A 17,081-nucleotide genomic window follows, 5' to 3' on the forward strand; every position below is an offset into this window, starting at 1 on the left:
GTCTCTGCAAAGGTTTTAATTGACCAAATGGAAAGAACTCAGGTAACCATGGCCACAGGTGTCATTGGTAACCTGCAGCAACCATATCTATAACAATACTGCAGCTCCTTGTCATTTTAATGAACACAGCACCTTTCATTGTAATTCTGAGATCTATTAAATACTGTCATGTCATAATTGTATGACAACGTGACATGAATACTTATGCATGCAATGTCAGTTTCAAAGTGATTCTGAAGGACTGTGCAGAGTTATGTAGTCTTAGGAGGGTGTTCTGCATGCTACTCTGAAACTGTTTATTTTACAAGAAGATTGAATTACAGTAGGATCTGTCATATCCCACTGAATTGGTTCCAGGGTCTATCAGCTATGTGAAAATATCCCATCTCAGAGGGAGTCGCAATACTACATTGAAATCAGCTATGTGAAAATATCCCCTCTCAGAGGGTGTCGCTATACTACATTGTAGTTGCTTTATTAACGTTGGGCGTTATGAATTAACAATGTCAGGTACATCAGTGTGTCTGAAACACCAAAGTTACTGCAAGTATACTGTAGAAAGGAAATCAGTGAGAAATTATTGAAGAACAAAGCACTGTAATCAATATTTGGCAATTTACAAAACATTATTCCAAAAACCATGCTCTCTCAGTCCGTGCCCAGGTTATCCTGAGGCAGAAATGGCATTTTACCAGCAACCCAACAGGCGCACACAAACACAAACTGGCTTTCTAGGTCAGTGAAAAAATCTTGTTAACGGTACAGAAATGATATGAATCCCCTGCTTTCTTGTTTTCGTGTTTTCTTTTATTGGACGTGGTTAAAATGGGCAGTTTGTTTTATGTGAAGTGACAGCTTTTTTTTTCATTTGCAACTGAATCCATTCTGCCCTGCTGAGAGCTGAATCTACTGTTTCAGACCCATTATAAAATATGCATTGATCACTTTCCATCTGTACCATTCAGGTAGAAGCAGCACGTGCAAATAACACATGCCATCGGTTAAAAGGAGGGTATCGTATCTTACAGGACTGGATATGATAGGTTCTACTGTACTGTAATTAACCCATCAATCACTCAATAAAAAACAACTGTGTGACCCAACACAAAATCAAACCACCCAACTGTCATATTACTTCCCATTCATATTCCTGTCTTGTCAGCTTTATATGTTGTTGCAATGTATTTGTTTGAAGCTGGCTCAGGTGGCTGCAGGATGATCTCCTTCAATCTGCTGAAGCATATCACTGCTCATTGCTGCTAAAGGGAAGGGGATTACATTTCCAGGCTTCTTTGCTGTTGAGAGAGCCAACTGTCCACATCGCTCATATTTGAATATTTGCATTAAAATTGAAGCTGGAATGAATGAGTGTGCTGATAGATGTACAATGCTTGGTTATAAAATTGCTCTATTTGAGGAAACCTTCAGCTTTTAAGTAACATTTCAGAGGTCTTAACCAACGTGATATGTAAATCACTATCTTCATGTGGGCCCATGTTGTGTCAATTTGGACAGCCGCTATTTTCATCAATTTTCAGCTGAATTTAATGAGCTTAGGACTTGGCAGCCACTGGTTCTGTGAAAACAAAAGAAAAGAAAAACGGTATAATTGTGATTAGATCCCAGTCTATTCAAGGGAGAAGCACCAAGAGGACATGTGCTTGTACTGCTCACATGAACACACATCTGCACAGAATATCATGAGGCGTCTCCAGATCTTAACACAAGCATCAGGAGGCAGTAAAGCCATGCACATATGGGTAGCACTTTACATGCACAGTAATTAGAGACACTTAATGCAAAGTGTTACCCAAATATGATCAGTTGTTTGTGTATTTAGATAGTAGTTACTTAGTAAATACATGTGTGCTTACAGATAAGTATAATGTTATTATGTATAGGTATAATGTGCTTAATGTGTAAATATTTTTGCACAATATAGCCTTAACCCTAACCCTAACCCTTTTCTGATACAATTGTGTACTTACATATATCATGCAAAAATATTTACACATTAAGTACATTGTAACTATGCATGATAACATTGCAATTATGTGTAAGCACACATGTATTTACCAAGTAACTATGATGTAAGTACACAGTAATTAGAGACACTTAATGTAAAGTGTTACCACGTAAAACAGATAGCCAGTTAAGGTGGTAACTCCCACATTTATGTCACCCTTCAGTCAGTGGCAGCTACCAATAGGGATCTGCCCAACCATGCCAATCATGCTAACTGCCACCCACAAGTGTGAGAGCAATGAGGACATAACTATGCATGAAATGAGTTTGCCAACACTCTGCACCACCACCCTATTTACAGTCTAGGTGTTCTGATGTGTGTCAGGAACAATGAAGACAACTTTGTCAGAGAACAAGTGAGGTTTATTGAGAGACTGACCCAGTGCTGCTCATATCTCACAGTGTCTCTAACATGTGCTTTCAAACATAGACTGCACTGCTGGCTAATGATTACAGCAGGTAAGTATTTAACTCATTAACAATGAGTGCACCATCTAGTGTCGCGGAGGCTACGTATAATAACACAAGGTGTCTTGTTCCAGCTCTGCACAAGCAGCCTATTAGCAGTGTTAGAATCTAGTTCCATGCCATGGTGTTTGAGTCCTGGGCCATCAGAAGAAGTTTCAATCACACAATGTGTGTCTTTCGTTTTCATGTAGATTTCCAGATTCTTTTTCATGTTGTGTCTGTGGAGAGGCTGCTGCGTTCGCTGGAGGAATAATATAATCACACTGAGAAGTGCAGCCTGGCAGTCTGGCTTCATAAACAAAATAATTACCAGACCAGCTGCCAGCGCATCTTTTGTTTTTGCTGCCCTCTCAGACTGGAATAAACTACCCACAACAAGCCGTGGGGAACGCAATAATGTAGTAAAAAATATGCCACCCATAGGGGCGCTGTTGAAGCCCATACATGCGTGTCATATAGAATCACAAAAAATTACAAAAAAGACAGCAAACTGAACATGTCGGTACGGAACATCATTTGATGTAATTTGTATGTTCTTGTAGTTGATAGTTAATTGACTCCTACAGGCATTATTTTTTTTATTGAGTTATTGTGTACCCCCCAAGAGACTTCCTGCAGCCTTGTACATGGGATGGGCCAGGCTGCACTACTCTTTGCAATTCAAAGTGCAAAAGCCTTTTCAATCTCCTTTACAAAATACAATCGATTAGCTGGAAAATCTATTAGTTACCCCATATAACCTTCACTGCCATATATGGTAAAAGCATGCCGACACGTATTAAAACATAGCAGGGTCACAGTGAACGCATTGGGAACAAAGAGCTATGAAAATTGGCCTGCATCATTTCAATATCTACAGTACACAAAAATAGAAATAAAACATGTTTTACACAGAGGGAAGAATCCAGCCCGTTCTGGTATATAACTACATTTCCACTCTAAGATTGAATCAAATGTAATCTAGTTGTTTCCAACCTATGAGGCAGTACTTAGACCGTGGTCCAAGTGTTACTGTGAAAGGCATCCATAGCAACATGATTTTCTTTCAAACGTAATGCAGATTAAGAAGACCCAATAATAATGTACTGATCGATCGATACCCTCTCTTAAGGGTCTCGCTTTTAAACTGAAGAGTGTTATTTTAGCAACTACACTGAAGGATGGCCTTCGCTTTGCATGTTACATAGAGTACTATGCAGTGGTTTCAGGAATCAAAACCACATTAAGACCTGCTGTGATATTCCCAGCATGCCAATTAGTATCTGTTAGAGAAAGAACATTCTTAAATCGTTATGAGAATGTATTTTTATACTGTGACTTTTTACAGACGAGGACAGTTTAAAATGATTTGACTTTTATAAGAAAAATACATATCTAAATATCTTCCCTGGAGGAGACAGTGTTCATGTCTGAGCCCATTGGAGCAGCAGTGACTTTTTTAACCCTCATCTGTTTATTCCTAGTCAGAATATTGCAGAATCTCTTACCTCTGCTCTGAAAGGTACATTATCAACCTCAGGTCTTGTCAGTCAAGCATGTTCTGAGTAGAGTTGTCTTTATCATGCAGGTAGATGCCCTCTAAAAGCTATTCAAGAATATTTAAACTTGCTATAAAGGCCACGCAACCACACACACTGCAAGTGAACATCTTAGCCGATATGCAGAAGAGTCGGGCTTGTCTGCATTCGTGGTCATAGGGCCCTTACCCTCATCTCAACCCACAGACAGGGAGTCTTGTTCAGTAACGGCAGTGTATCACACAACACTGCCCGTTTCACATGTCCCACTGCTACTAGGAGACCATCCAGAAATAATATACTCATTACGATACAAAGTGTAAGAGGAACGGCAAGTCAAAGCAGCACATTAATGTAGAAAGTCAGATAATCAAATAAACTGCGACTTTCTGAGTGGCTCACCCACCCGGATGAACCAATGCTAAATTGGAAAGCAGTGACGTCATAAATGGCAGAAGCAGTAGCCGAACAAAGCGGGGAGCTTTCTAATTAATACCGCCTCCTCTGTGCAGGGAAATAGCTCAGTACATCCATTAGATTATATGCATGAGCTCACTGAGCAAAATCTTTAATTTAATTGTAAATACAATAGAAAAGTATTGATCTGAATCCTCAAACACCAGCTGAAGTCACAAAAGCTCATTAGTGCTCATCGTAGCTGCTGAAAAGATCATTAGCATAATTGTGCACTCAAAAGAGAGGGAAGCCTGTTATTCAAGCTGATTCATTATAGCTGTTTACAGATCTCTTGCGGTAATCACAGTTTCTACCTGTTACTTTTGAACAGTGTTCAGACTGGTGCCGCTCTGGACCCCCCTGGTGATGCTGCTCTGCTAGTTAAAGCCCTCCATTGCCAAGACATTATTTGAAGGTTGAGGCTTTGGTATACAGGTGATAAATGATAAATTGATGATAAATCTCTCTCCTGACCTGTGAGGGCATTGTATAAAGGGAACAGAGTGCCCTGGACTGGATGGTCTGACAATTCATTCCCAGGGTTAGGTGGAAGTCGGTCATCTAGAAAGGGGGCACAGCTGCGGTACATTAAGTCATCGCTCCAGAGGGACAGCGATGTGGCAACCGCGGATTGGAGGAGAAACAGTTGCACTCGCTAACCAAGGGGGCATGAATGAAGGTACAAATAGGGGACATGGCTAGGTGATCTGTTCCTTTGTTTATGGTTAAGAGAATCGCTTAACCATGAGTATTTTGTTTGTTTGTATCGTCTAATTGTACTGCTTGTTATTTATTAGACGGACAACACTGCACCATCGTTCACGGATTAAAATTATATTTCACCACGAGCACTACAGCACCCACTCTGGACTTGTGACCGTGTCTGTGTTTTGTGTGTGTGTTTAACTGTGTCTATTATTTTGGAACTGCAACCCGTTGTTTATTGAACTGTGCAATACACATCGCTGTACATTGCCAGCCCTCCATTTCTTTACTGTTGCCATCAGACTTTGGATTATAAATAAACCACCATTTCACCAGTACTTTGTTGTTTGTCATTGTTTTGAGCACTGCATCACCTCTACACCTGCGCACTGCACACCACTTTGCCACAAGGTGTTATGGCAATCCGCAATCCTTTTATTAATACACTGAGACGCTAGAGATCTGACATAGTCCTACAGCCATCGATATTAAGTCAACATGCATGATGCACTAGTGTAAATACAATAAAACCTTAAGCTTTACACTGCATTGATGATTCAATGGAAACATTTAATTGACTATATTAGAACCCAGGAGTATCAACTAGGATGACAGCTATTGGTTGACATGTTTAGTGAAGTAAAGATTTATCATTGCAATGTAAATGAAAGAAAGAAATAAAGAAAGAATCCTCATCACAGAAATGTGGACCCTTATGTGCTGATCCTGTCCAAACACATTTCACACAGCACGATGTCTGTCTGTCTGTCTGTCACATTCTACGTGGAAAACACCTCCTGCCTTGATTTTGAACCGATCTTCACCAAACTATTATAATGGACTCCTAGTATCCCATAGATCTTTCGGATTGCATTTGGCTTTCAGTTGCTGTGCGATACGCGACTATGACTACCCTCTGTAGCTGCATGCACTGGTTCATTAGACCTGTACAAGATATACAACTGACTGAAAAACTGATGTGTGCTGTGCAGTGGTGGATAGCTGTCCCATCTCTCGCTGCAGTCTTGGAACCTGACCTTCAGCCTATGCAGATCAGTGTGACTCCAGCAAAGCAGCATCTTTGATCAAGAAAGAAAAAAGTCTTTCCCTAGACCTTTCTATTCACTAAAGAGCTCTCTGATGTATTTTAGTATTTCGGTGATGATGACACTCCAATTACTTTTAAGCCAATTCTTTCATCTGTGTGCCTCATGGCCTTTTGCATTACCTGCTGCCTCCTCTAGTTTTAAACTGCGATTTCACACACCACTTCATCTTTCATAAGCAGGGACTGCATTGCTCAGGAGTTTTGGAGCAGCATGATATTCTGGTAGCAGATGTCTTTACTTCCTATTTTAGATTATAGTGATGTTATTTATAACATGGCTTCTAAAAGCCTATTGATGCAATTAGATGTTTTATACCATTCTGCTATATGATTTGTCACTGGTGCCCCTACAGAACTCACCACTGCCACCTTTACAACCTAATTAACTGGCCCTCTCTACATACAAGGCAACTGAAAAACTGGCATGTGTTAATCTACTGATTACTTGTGTAGTTTACTGGAGCCCTCTTCTTCATTGTGCAGCTTACAATCCAGTCCTTTTATTACACAGCTTGTTCCCATGCAGGGTAGCAACAGTGTGTGGTCGTCACTCATTTCAGTTTGCAGCAGCCAATGACTGGAATGAGTTTCAACAAAAGGTTCATATGTGAGGTTGTTTTAGCTGTAGGGTCGACTCATTGCTGACTGACATCTGTGCTGCTGAGTTGCCACTCCTTGTGCACTAAAACAGTTTGGGACAGCTCAGGCTTTTCAGCTGGTAAGTGTAGTCCTGCAGTGAAAGGTGCCTGAGACAGGTAAAACTGCCCCAAATTTTCCAAGTATACATGGAGTCAAATGGAAGCACAGTAGAGCATGAGGCACATTTTAACCATGCAGGCGGCATTCCTTCTAGAGACAAGGTGTAATAATGTACCAATACTGCAGTGCTAGATTGCTAGCGGATTCAAATGTTGCATAAACAAGAAGCTCAGAAATGTGTGAAAGTAAGAAATATACCATTTGAAGCAGAGCAATGCTTATTAAGATGGAACAAGCAACTTCCTGAGAGACTGCCATTAAATAAATCGATTCAATGATACTAGCCAATTTTTAGATGTGCTGTGGTTTACTAACCACTCGCAATGAATTATTCATGAAAATCAGTTACTCATATCACCATAGCTGTTGCAATGAGTAAGTTAGCAATAGTGCATTGAAAATGCGCTGCCCGAATCAGCTAGACATGTGCCCAGGTCTCTCAACATATTTCAATCGACTGGCCCTTCTGACTAATACAATTGTGTTCCTTAAGCTTTATAGAAATGTAAAACAACCAAGTGGAACCTCAATCTTCAAGATGAGATTTAAAAAGTACTTATCCGTTAAGCCTGCCTATGCAATGAGTCTTGCCCGTAATACTTTGTATACACTGGGAGAATGTGGTAAAGAGAAAACAATCAGATTTGAACATGTACAATCCATTCCCAGTTCAAATGTATTTATTTATCCAGGATTAAACCCTGGCAGGAGAAGGCAAAAGAAATAACATTATAAATATCAATGACAAAAGCATTGCCAAATTAAACAGCTTACTTGCAACACAAAGGTTAGGTCTCCTCTCCTGGCAAATGTCCATTATCTTCCAAGCATACAGAGCTCCCATAAACATTTGGGGTCACCTTAAATATTGTAACAGCAACATACAAATCATTAAGGGGTGGTAACGATGTATGATAGGGTTTGTTACAGATTCCAACTCAAATCCACTTTCCGAAAAAACAGAATCCCAGGGCAAGGTATTCCTTAGTCTCTGGGCACAGTGATGAGAGGGTGAAAGGGCTCCATTGGTAAAAGAGCTCCATTGGTGAAAACAAACCTATTCAAATTACATTTGTAGCTGCTTGCTTTTTAAATCTGCTTTTTCAAAGACACAGCGACTTTAAACAAGGGTGCTTAAAGGAGGAATAAGTCAGCGGTGCTTTTGTCATGAAATTTAACGCTTTTAAACTAATGACCTCATTTTATTATCCCAGAGCCCTCAGGCACTCTGTGTTCTGGATGTCTCTGCACTGCTCGTGTCAGCATGAAACAATGGGCTGCTCTTCACACTGCAGGAGCTGAGGTTATAAAAACCAATTGAAGAACGCAAAGTGCAGCCCCGCAGTATGTTAAAAGCACTGCATAACCAATGTTGTCCAACCTTTCCATTTCATATCCCAGCTCTATTGAGTTCTCTTTATGCCAGCCGACCTCAGACACAATCGAGATCCAACAACTTGATCTGCCAGAGACGAAGCGTATTCCTCAGCTCTTGTCAGTTTTACAACACTATAATTGTTTTATTCCTCTATGATAAAAAAAAATAAATTGCTTTTGCCTTCAGAGCAGGGCTCGGAGAAATCCCCTTTTACTGAACACAAGCCACCTGTAAGCGACTTAACTATTGCAAGACAAAACGTAGAGCTGTCCTCAAAAATGACAGCCTATGAATAAAAGTCATTTCATCAGTTTTGGATGGGAAGTCTATGGTATTTGAACAGCTTCCTTCCAGAAAAAAACATATTTCAGGACCATATGTGAGGAGCATGATTTCCATTAATCCAGTATTTCCAAATGTGAGTAAAATGAAGCAATGCCTTTTAAAGTCGCTTATAAATCTGTCCCATAGTAAAAGCACAGCAAAGTGTAATAAAGCATAGTGAAACCAGGGTAAAGCATAGGCAAGCATTGTAAAAAAAATAACGAGGCATGGTAAAGCATATTAATAAACATGGCAAACCAGGATAAACTGTCATAAAACAGCATAGTATAACCATTGGAAAAACATGAGAAAACTGCAAAAATACATTGTAAGCTTAAAAAGGGGCATGCTGTTATTATATATATTAAGGCAGGGCTATCCAAAGCTGGCTCTTCCACGCTTGGTCTGTGTTCCAACCCTGTTCTAAATTGTTTAAATGAATCAATAAACCTCCATCCAGACCCTGAAGTAGTTACTTATATTATTATACGAGTTAAACCTGGAGTGGAATGGCCCTTCAGGACCGTGATTGGACAAGTATTCATTACCGACCTAGCATAGTAATACTGTGATTTGTTTGTGGGAGGTTTTTAAGACTCATAACATCATTTATAAATTTCAGTTATGCAGCAATGTAATCATCCCCATCAGATTGTGTTCCTTTAGGTCTTGTTGACAGTCTGTGGATCATTAGCCATTCCTGTTTTAGATGCTTGGGAACCTGCAGCTCTACAAGCATGCCATTAATGACCCTACTGGATAGAAAGATCATAAATGGCATGCTTGATCCAATCTGAGCACAACGACTGACCAAAACCCATGTGTTAAACATTTACATAACCCAAGGCTGCTCAGCTATGGTAAACGTTATATTGGTATGTGTCACCTTGGTATTCGTCAATAGGAAAGTATCAGGTATGAATGACACCCGTTTCACTTGCTGTGATTTTCCTAGGTTTGGAAATCTTCACCTGTTATATTCTAAAAACTATGGTAAAGCCATGCAGATTTGCCAGAGAAGACTAATAAAACATTGCATGCATGCCCTTGTCTCGTTAGTATGCCTGTCCTGAGTTATTCATTGTTAAATCGGACAGGGTCCATCCATGAGTTAATAACAGCAGCTGAGACGCACTTAAATCTGGAAGAAATCTGGAGCAATTAATCAGGAAGGAATCTGCAGCAATTAAGATTCTTGCAGACAATCTGTGAGTTGGGTACTGTAGTCTCAAGCGCAAATCTTAAAGGTTGTCACAATTATCCCTAACACCCTCTAGCCTCCTTAAACACAAGCATGTATTTAGTACCAAAAATCATTCCTTTATTGACCAGCACCAGAACTACCGGAACTCATTGAATATTGACAGAATACAGAAAGAAACTGCGGAGAGTATAAGTGGAGATACCACAAGTGTTAAAAAATGTATCGAATGAAATCAAGCGACTCATTTCACAAGAGGCATTTAAAAGTCATCAAACGTTGAACAATTGCATGTGAAAAATAGAGCAATCATGTTATTGCTACGGGTTTTAATCTAACATTAAAAAAAGGTTATAATGGACATCTGACTGTCAGATAAAGATGTACAGAATAAAGTGTGTCAGTTGCTCATGCATTCTCCTCAATGCTACCTCACAATAGAACAACAGTGCTAATACCACCAACAATAATCAAATCGAATGAATTTGCCAGACGGTCACATCTAACAAACTGGCATCTTACAATAAAGCATTTGCAAAGCTGCTTCTGTTTCGAAAGATAGAACACTGGGAATTGCTGAGCCATTCTTTTATTGTATTTTATTTGGTCGGTTTTAATGATTGCAATGATTCAACGAGCCCCTGGTTATCCACATCTCTACAGATTTATCAGTTTATGACGGTGTAACAACGGCTTACAATCAGGAGAGCTCAAATATCTGCAAATGGCGTGCTGTGACGTGATTGACAGCAGCTTTGAATTGCTCAGCAAAACACAGGCCAGCAATCAAAGAGAGCGGGCTTGCAGCTTGAATTCAATAGAATTCAGATTGAATGATAAACAGCTTCCTGATCTGCCAGCAGGGATCACTTACGACTGTCACATTAGCACACGCTGCAGAGTACAAACCATTACAGCAGACAAAAGATTAGTACAGAAACACAGGATCTCAATTTGGGTTTGAACAACAAGTGCTTATTTTAAAAACTTGTAGCAGTGATGGTTATTTAGGTAGTGTGAATAGAGAAGTCTTTAATGTCATGACTAGTCGACAGGCTCATTTAAATACAAATATGGACTTGACAGTAAGAAAGCCAGTTGTAATCTGTCCACAGTACAGCTATGGCCAAAAGTTTTGCATCACCTAGAATTTTAGGATCGAGAAATATATATATATATATATTTAAAACTATACAAAATGATATCGCAAAAGTCTACCGGAAGCCATAATAGTAGTACAGTATTTCATGTTGGATTTCAGAATGTCACACTTTTTTTCAGTTTTTTGTTAAGTATATGGAAAACTGGGTGATAGCGATCTAAAACATCAACATAATTATACAAAGATATATTATATATACATTTATATATATATATATATATATATATATATATATATATATATATATATATATATATATAAATGTAGATATGCTCTCCTGAGATTCCAGCTTCGTATACAACTTAAGATGTATAAATTTCAGAGCACCAGGCTTTCATATTGGCAGCCAATATATATTTTGTATTGGGAATAAAATATCACATTTCAATACATTACTTCCTATACCTGCATTAAAAAAAAACAGCAGTGTTGTTTCATGAAGATTTCTCCACAATCTATATGCGCATACAATCTAAGTTAAATCAAAAAATTTACAAGAGCCAGAAATAAAGAATGGCATTCCACGTCAATATACCAGTGCCTGCGTTAACAATAACACCAACAATGAAGCCGGCCGCACTGGGGGGATTTCTTAACAGGGTACAATAGCAGGCCATGGTAATACCCTTTCTAACATACACGGAGCATGCAGAACCACTTCAGTGGAACATCTGGGAAATCCAGAGCCTCCTTTTCCTATCCCAGCAAAAAACGATTAGGACATCCCTCCGCAAGGGCCAATCATATTTACTAATGACCAGCCTCCCCCACATTTTTGTTGTATTGTTTCTGCAGAGTAAAGCTGCACACATATATTTTGGCTTTTCAGCTAAAGTGCTGAAGTGACCTGGAAAAGTACTACCTGTGTAAAGATGCATTGCGGCAGTGTGGAGTAGTGGTTAGGTCTCGGGACTCTTGACAAGAGGGTCGTGGGCTGTACTCTTGAGCAAGGTACTTTACCTAGATTGCTCCAGTAAAAACCCAGCTCTATAAATGGGTAATTGTATGTAAAAAATAATATAATTGCATGTAAAAATAATGTGATATCATGTAACAATTGTAAGTCGTCCTGGATAAGGGCGTCTGCTAAGAAATAAATAATAATAATAATAATTTATTAAGTAAGTGCTATGTAAATACACAGTAATTAGAGACACTTCATGTAAAGGGCTGCCACTTGTTTTGTCATAGGCGTTGGGAGTGCGAGATCTGCACAATCCAGTTTCCCACTCTAACCCGGCGATGGCACTTTCAGTACCTTCACCTTTAATATGGGAGAGGAGGGTTGTATAAAAAGCATCTCTGCGTGCTTCAAAGCAAACATTCAGCAGATAAAAAGGAAGAGGGTTCCTGGCACTGCTGCCAGAAGCAGATGGTTGAAGGCTCTCACAGCAAGATGACCTGTTTTAAAAACACGTATCAAACGACCTTCCCCCTTCTTATACTTAGTTAAGCAGTGCTTACACACCAGAGTCTTGTTTGGCATGTCTCAAGTAATGCAGTTTAAAAGGGGTATAAAAGAAAAAAGAAAACATTCGAATAAGAATCAAAATGAAGTAGCCCATAACAGAAGGGATTCACTGCTTGTGTTCTCAGAACTGGTAATTCAATTCACCACTGAGCTGCCCGGCTCAGTCACTGCAGGATAAACTACTGCGCTGTGTGTAATGGGATCACAATGAGGCTTTGTTTTCAGTTTTCCTCAATCCTCACTCCTAACATGTTATCTCAATATTGACATGATGTAATACTTGTTACACATATGAATATAAAATGAGGTTCAGGCTCAGCCCTAGTGTTCATTCAAAATGGATTATGTGTTGTTTGAAGTTTCTCAATAGACCACGGTAAACATTAGAAATCTTGATATTTTGTCATGTTAATTGGCTGGTAGGCTGGTATGGCTCCTAGTTCTGTCAGGATCTGTTAATTGTTGATTTGTGAAGAGCTCCAGTTCCCTAAGTGTTTTTCATTGCAAACTATAAAGACAACCTCCTTATAAACTACAGTGTGGTCTGAGGTACAGAAGTTATCACTGTTCTCCTGTCAAGAAGAAAACGAAGGACTACCCTCTATGGCGTACTCTGAGGTAGAGGGGAATGTTTTCACTAATGCTGCTTCATTTTCAAACTAGTTTTCTGTTCATTAAATGGGGGGCAGGGGTTCAACTCATTATTTTCTGCGAAACCCAGCACTGACCTGCTGGGTGACTGCCTAGCGTATCTTTAAAGTGCCCTTTTCTTAAACGGCATTCTTCTGTAAGATCAGACACAAAATTAGACCCTCGAGTTCCCACGAGACACACAGATGCCATCATCAGTAGATGCAGAAGCCTGGAAAGTTACACTGCAAGAGAGTTTTTTTTTTCTAATTAGTGATCGTGTGTCTGTGCCTGTCAGACCATGAGCAGTCAGAGCACCTCCAGCCCGTATATTATTGTGGATCTAACTACTTGTACTGCTTTGTATGCTATCGTGGTCTGGGGGTCTGCCTGTCAGATGGTCTAACATCTTGTAGAATAGGACTGGAACCGCTATTCATATCGGGGCCAGGCGCAGCACTCTTTTAACTGGTAAATGGCTGGAGGGAGGAATATAGTAGCTCACAAACAATTCTGTATTTGTTGGTACTACCAGTGGAGCACTGGGCTTTAAATAATAGAAACCATGCATTGTGTTCACATGCACAGTAATATTTAATTATGATTCGCAATATGCATTTAGGATACATATGTTTTACCTATATAAACAGCATCAGCCATCAATATACTAATTAGGATATTATCGGGACAGACCAACATTTTTTTCTGAATAACAATGGAATTGATGAAAGATTTAATTGGAATCAAATTCAGAACCTCAGGAATCTGAAACAACAGAAAAAAAAAACATTAAAAAGAGGTTGTGGTATCATGTACCATGATTAAAATACAGACTAGATTCATCGTTTTGTATTGCTTCTTCACTCACAAGGATAACTGGCCTTTCATTACCCATGAAGATAAACATGCTGTCTCACTGAAAGCCCATTCAGATTCCTCTCTGTAAAACATCATCCTCCCTCCATCCCACTTGCAGATCAGTGGCAAAGTGAAACAGATGGAGCCTTCCACACACCTGGTATCTGTCACTCGTCATGACAGCAAGAGCAAGCCTACAGACATCAGGAACACAGGTCTGTGGGAGCCAGGGAGCGCCTGGGGATCAATAGAGAAGAACGAGGTACAGGCACCTTTATTAGGGTCACAGACACTAACACTCACAGACAAGGAAACAAACATTTTCTAGATCAGAGCTGCTCAAGCCTTCTGACTGAAGAGCCGTAAAGATTACCAGAGGAGTTCTAGATTAAAACAAAACATCACAAACAATGTGGTTTAACTGGACTGCACAGCGCTTAAGCATTTGTTTGCTTCACGTTTATACACACACACCATTGTTTGTTTTGTGTTTTTGCATTGTGCCTTGCTTCTACAAAAAAAGGTAATACTTTACATGCAGTGTCTCTAATTACTGTGTATTTACATGGTAGTTACTTAGCAAATACATGTGTCCTTACACATAATTACAATGTTATTATGTATAGATACAATGTACTTAAATAATGTAAAATACTATTACGGCATTGACTAATCACATTCTGAGTAACAGAAATGCATTTTAATACTTCGGTTTTATCCCCGCCAACGAGTATAACACCCGCACAACTAATGGCTCCTCAGCACACCCCTAATCATCATCCTCCTTTACATGTCTAGTTCTGACTGCAAACCCCTGGTTTGCTTTGATTGTCCTTTTTATGCAATCAGTGAACCCCAAGGTTGTTTGAAAATGCTAGTTTCTATGCCCTGCTTAGTTACAATGCTAGTTTCTAAGCCCTGCTTAGTTTAGTTACTGCTGGTTGTTCTTGGGGGATATGAAATGCTTTGTTCTGCTGTCTCTAATGCAGCTCTTTGAGCATCGAAGCATTGACTAATGCCGAAATCCCTCCAGTAAATGGAAATTGCAGACAATTACACACACTCTTACAGTGGCAGTGATTGTAATTTGATTTGGCAATGCATGGCTTCCAGCAGCCTCTACTCCAGCTCTCCTCCTCCAGTCCTCCTGTAACCCTTATAAGAGGCACCCTGGAGGAGTGCCCCTAAACACAGTATATAATCTTTATACCACAATGTACAAGCTTCTTCCAGGAATGACAGCATGTTTCATTTGCTATAATGCATATCACATGAATTGCACCATCAAGGAGAATGTGTAGCTAAATTAATGTATTTTAACAGACTTGTTTGACATTTGCAGTGTAGATAAATGTCAGAGGATGGTTCCCAATTAGAGGTAATGTAATTACTTTCTCCTTACACCCACACGCGTGAATTATTGATGGTCATTGAATGTGATTATTGATTACAGATGACTCAGCTATTGGCAATACTACTGACCCCAGAGGTCTCCCTGAGGGGTGTATTAAAAACAATTAATAAAAAATAATATTAATAATGTAACAACAGAAAACTTAAAACAAAAAGGTATTAATAAATATGATAACAGCAAACTTTAACAAAGGTATGTTATTGATGTAAAAAAAAGGATTTAAAAAAAGCCCACAATCCACTCCTCCTTGACTGACACCGGGCATACAATGCAAGGACAGCTGAGATGCTTCTCCCTGTGATCTTTCAAGATGTGAATGTCTTTTATAATGTATGTAACGGACAAATCTCTCTGTTTGAAGGTTTCTTGTTGAGCAGTGTACTCATGGAAACTGTTCTCAGGATGTTAAAGAAAGATGCACCTGAACTGCGTTCTGTTCCGTTCCACACATGTGTTCAATGTTTCTCTTGCAGGTCGAGGCAGACCTGCAATTCAATCCTATGCCTACAGGGTTCAATTGAGACTGTGTAGCTGAATCTGAAAGCTGTCTAATCCATATAGGTATATCATTTCCCTGTTTTGGATGAATGCAAACGTAACTGCACCGTTGTGCATGTGACTCTACCATGTCCTAGATGTTTGCCAAGCTGGCATGAGTGTGTCATTATTGTTAATTACTGTACATGGCCTAACCATGTGGAGTCTAAAGTGACATATATTAGCTATGCAAGTACATTACAGAAAAGCACTTCTCATTCAAATACTCTCTGCTATTATGACATTCGATTTTTGATGAGTTTATTCTGATGAGTTTATTAATTGATTCCCATATTAGCATCACTCAATACAATAAAAATAAAGTGACAAGCGACAAGGGGGTTTACAGGTTTCAGGGGGACGGCATTAAGATTTGCCACGGTTTAGCTCATTAGTGTTGACAACGCTATAGCACTGTTTGCTGGTGTGGTGTTTAGGTTAGTGTAACAGGTGTTAATCATCAGTCATAAAAAATGAACTGGCAGGCTTTTAAATGCAACAAATAACGTGACGTCTACTGAAGATTGAGATACTAACAGGGGGTTCTTAAACATTTCCAAACGCTAGGAAAAAGCTGCCACTCTGATATCAGAACAAACCAGAGTGTCTCTTCATGAATAATCAACACATTAAGCTGCATTAATAAAAATAATAAAAATGTGTACAGTAGGTTTGGCAGTATAGAGAACCACAAGAGGATAATTCCAGGTATTTAGTCTGCTTTCTGGTTTCAGAATGATCTTTGCTTAACACCAACAAACACAGCAAATGTATGGACATCTGGTGACATCCGATTCATGCACAGCTTCAGCCACTGACTGCTCCACATCTCCAGATGCTGATGTTTTTTTGCACAGCCCTGCAGAGTTGGGAGTCTTGTTCTGTAGCTGCAGTTTCGCAAATGTTATTTTACAGTAACGAGCGCTGTGACCATGTTACCAGATGGATCAGTGGACTGCTTTATTAGCTTTTCCATGATCTGATCACATCTAGTGTCGTCACTAGGGGTTTGTTGGTGTGAGTGCAATACCCCTCTACCATGTGCAGAACCACACCCACATTTTTTTT

The 17,081-nt window shown here is 39.5% G+C and overlaps 1 long non-coding RNA gene across 1 annotated transcript in view; it reads right to left on the minus strand.

The window, feature by feature from the left end:
• Nucleotides 1-1,062: 1,062 nt before the first annotated feature.
• The window catches only part of LOC131737677 (uncharacterized), a 36,133-nt gene continuing 20,114 nt past the window's right edge, over nucleotides 1,063-17,081 (minus strand). The window contains exon 3 of the long non-coding RNA XR_009329309.1: nucleotides 1,063-1,576. This is a non-coding gene — a long non-coding RNA (uncharacterized LOC131737677). The remainder of the gene's footprint in view (nucleotides 1,577-17,081) is intronic.

This window comes from Acipenser ruthenus, chromosome 8 (assembly GCF_902713425.1).
Source record: "Acipenser ruthenus chromosome 8, fAciRut3.2 maternal haplotype, whole genome shotgun sequence".
NCBI classification, from domain to species: domain Eukaryota; kingdom Metazoa; phylum Chordata; class Actinopteri; order Acipenseriformes; family Acipenseridae; genus Acipenser; species Acipenser ruthenus.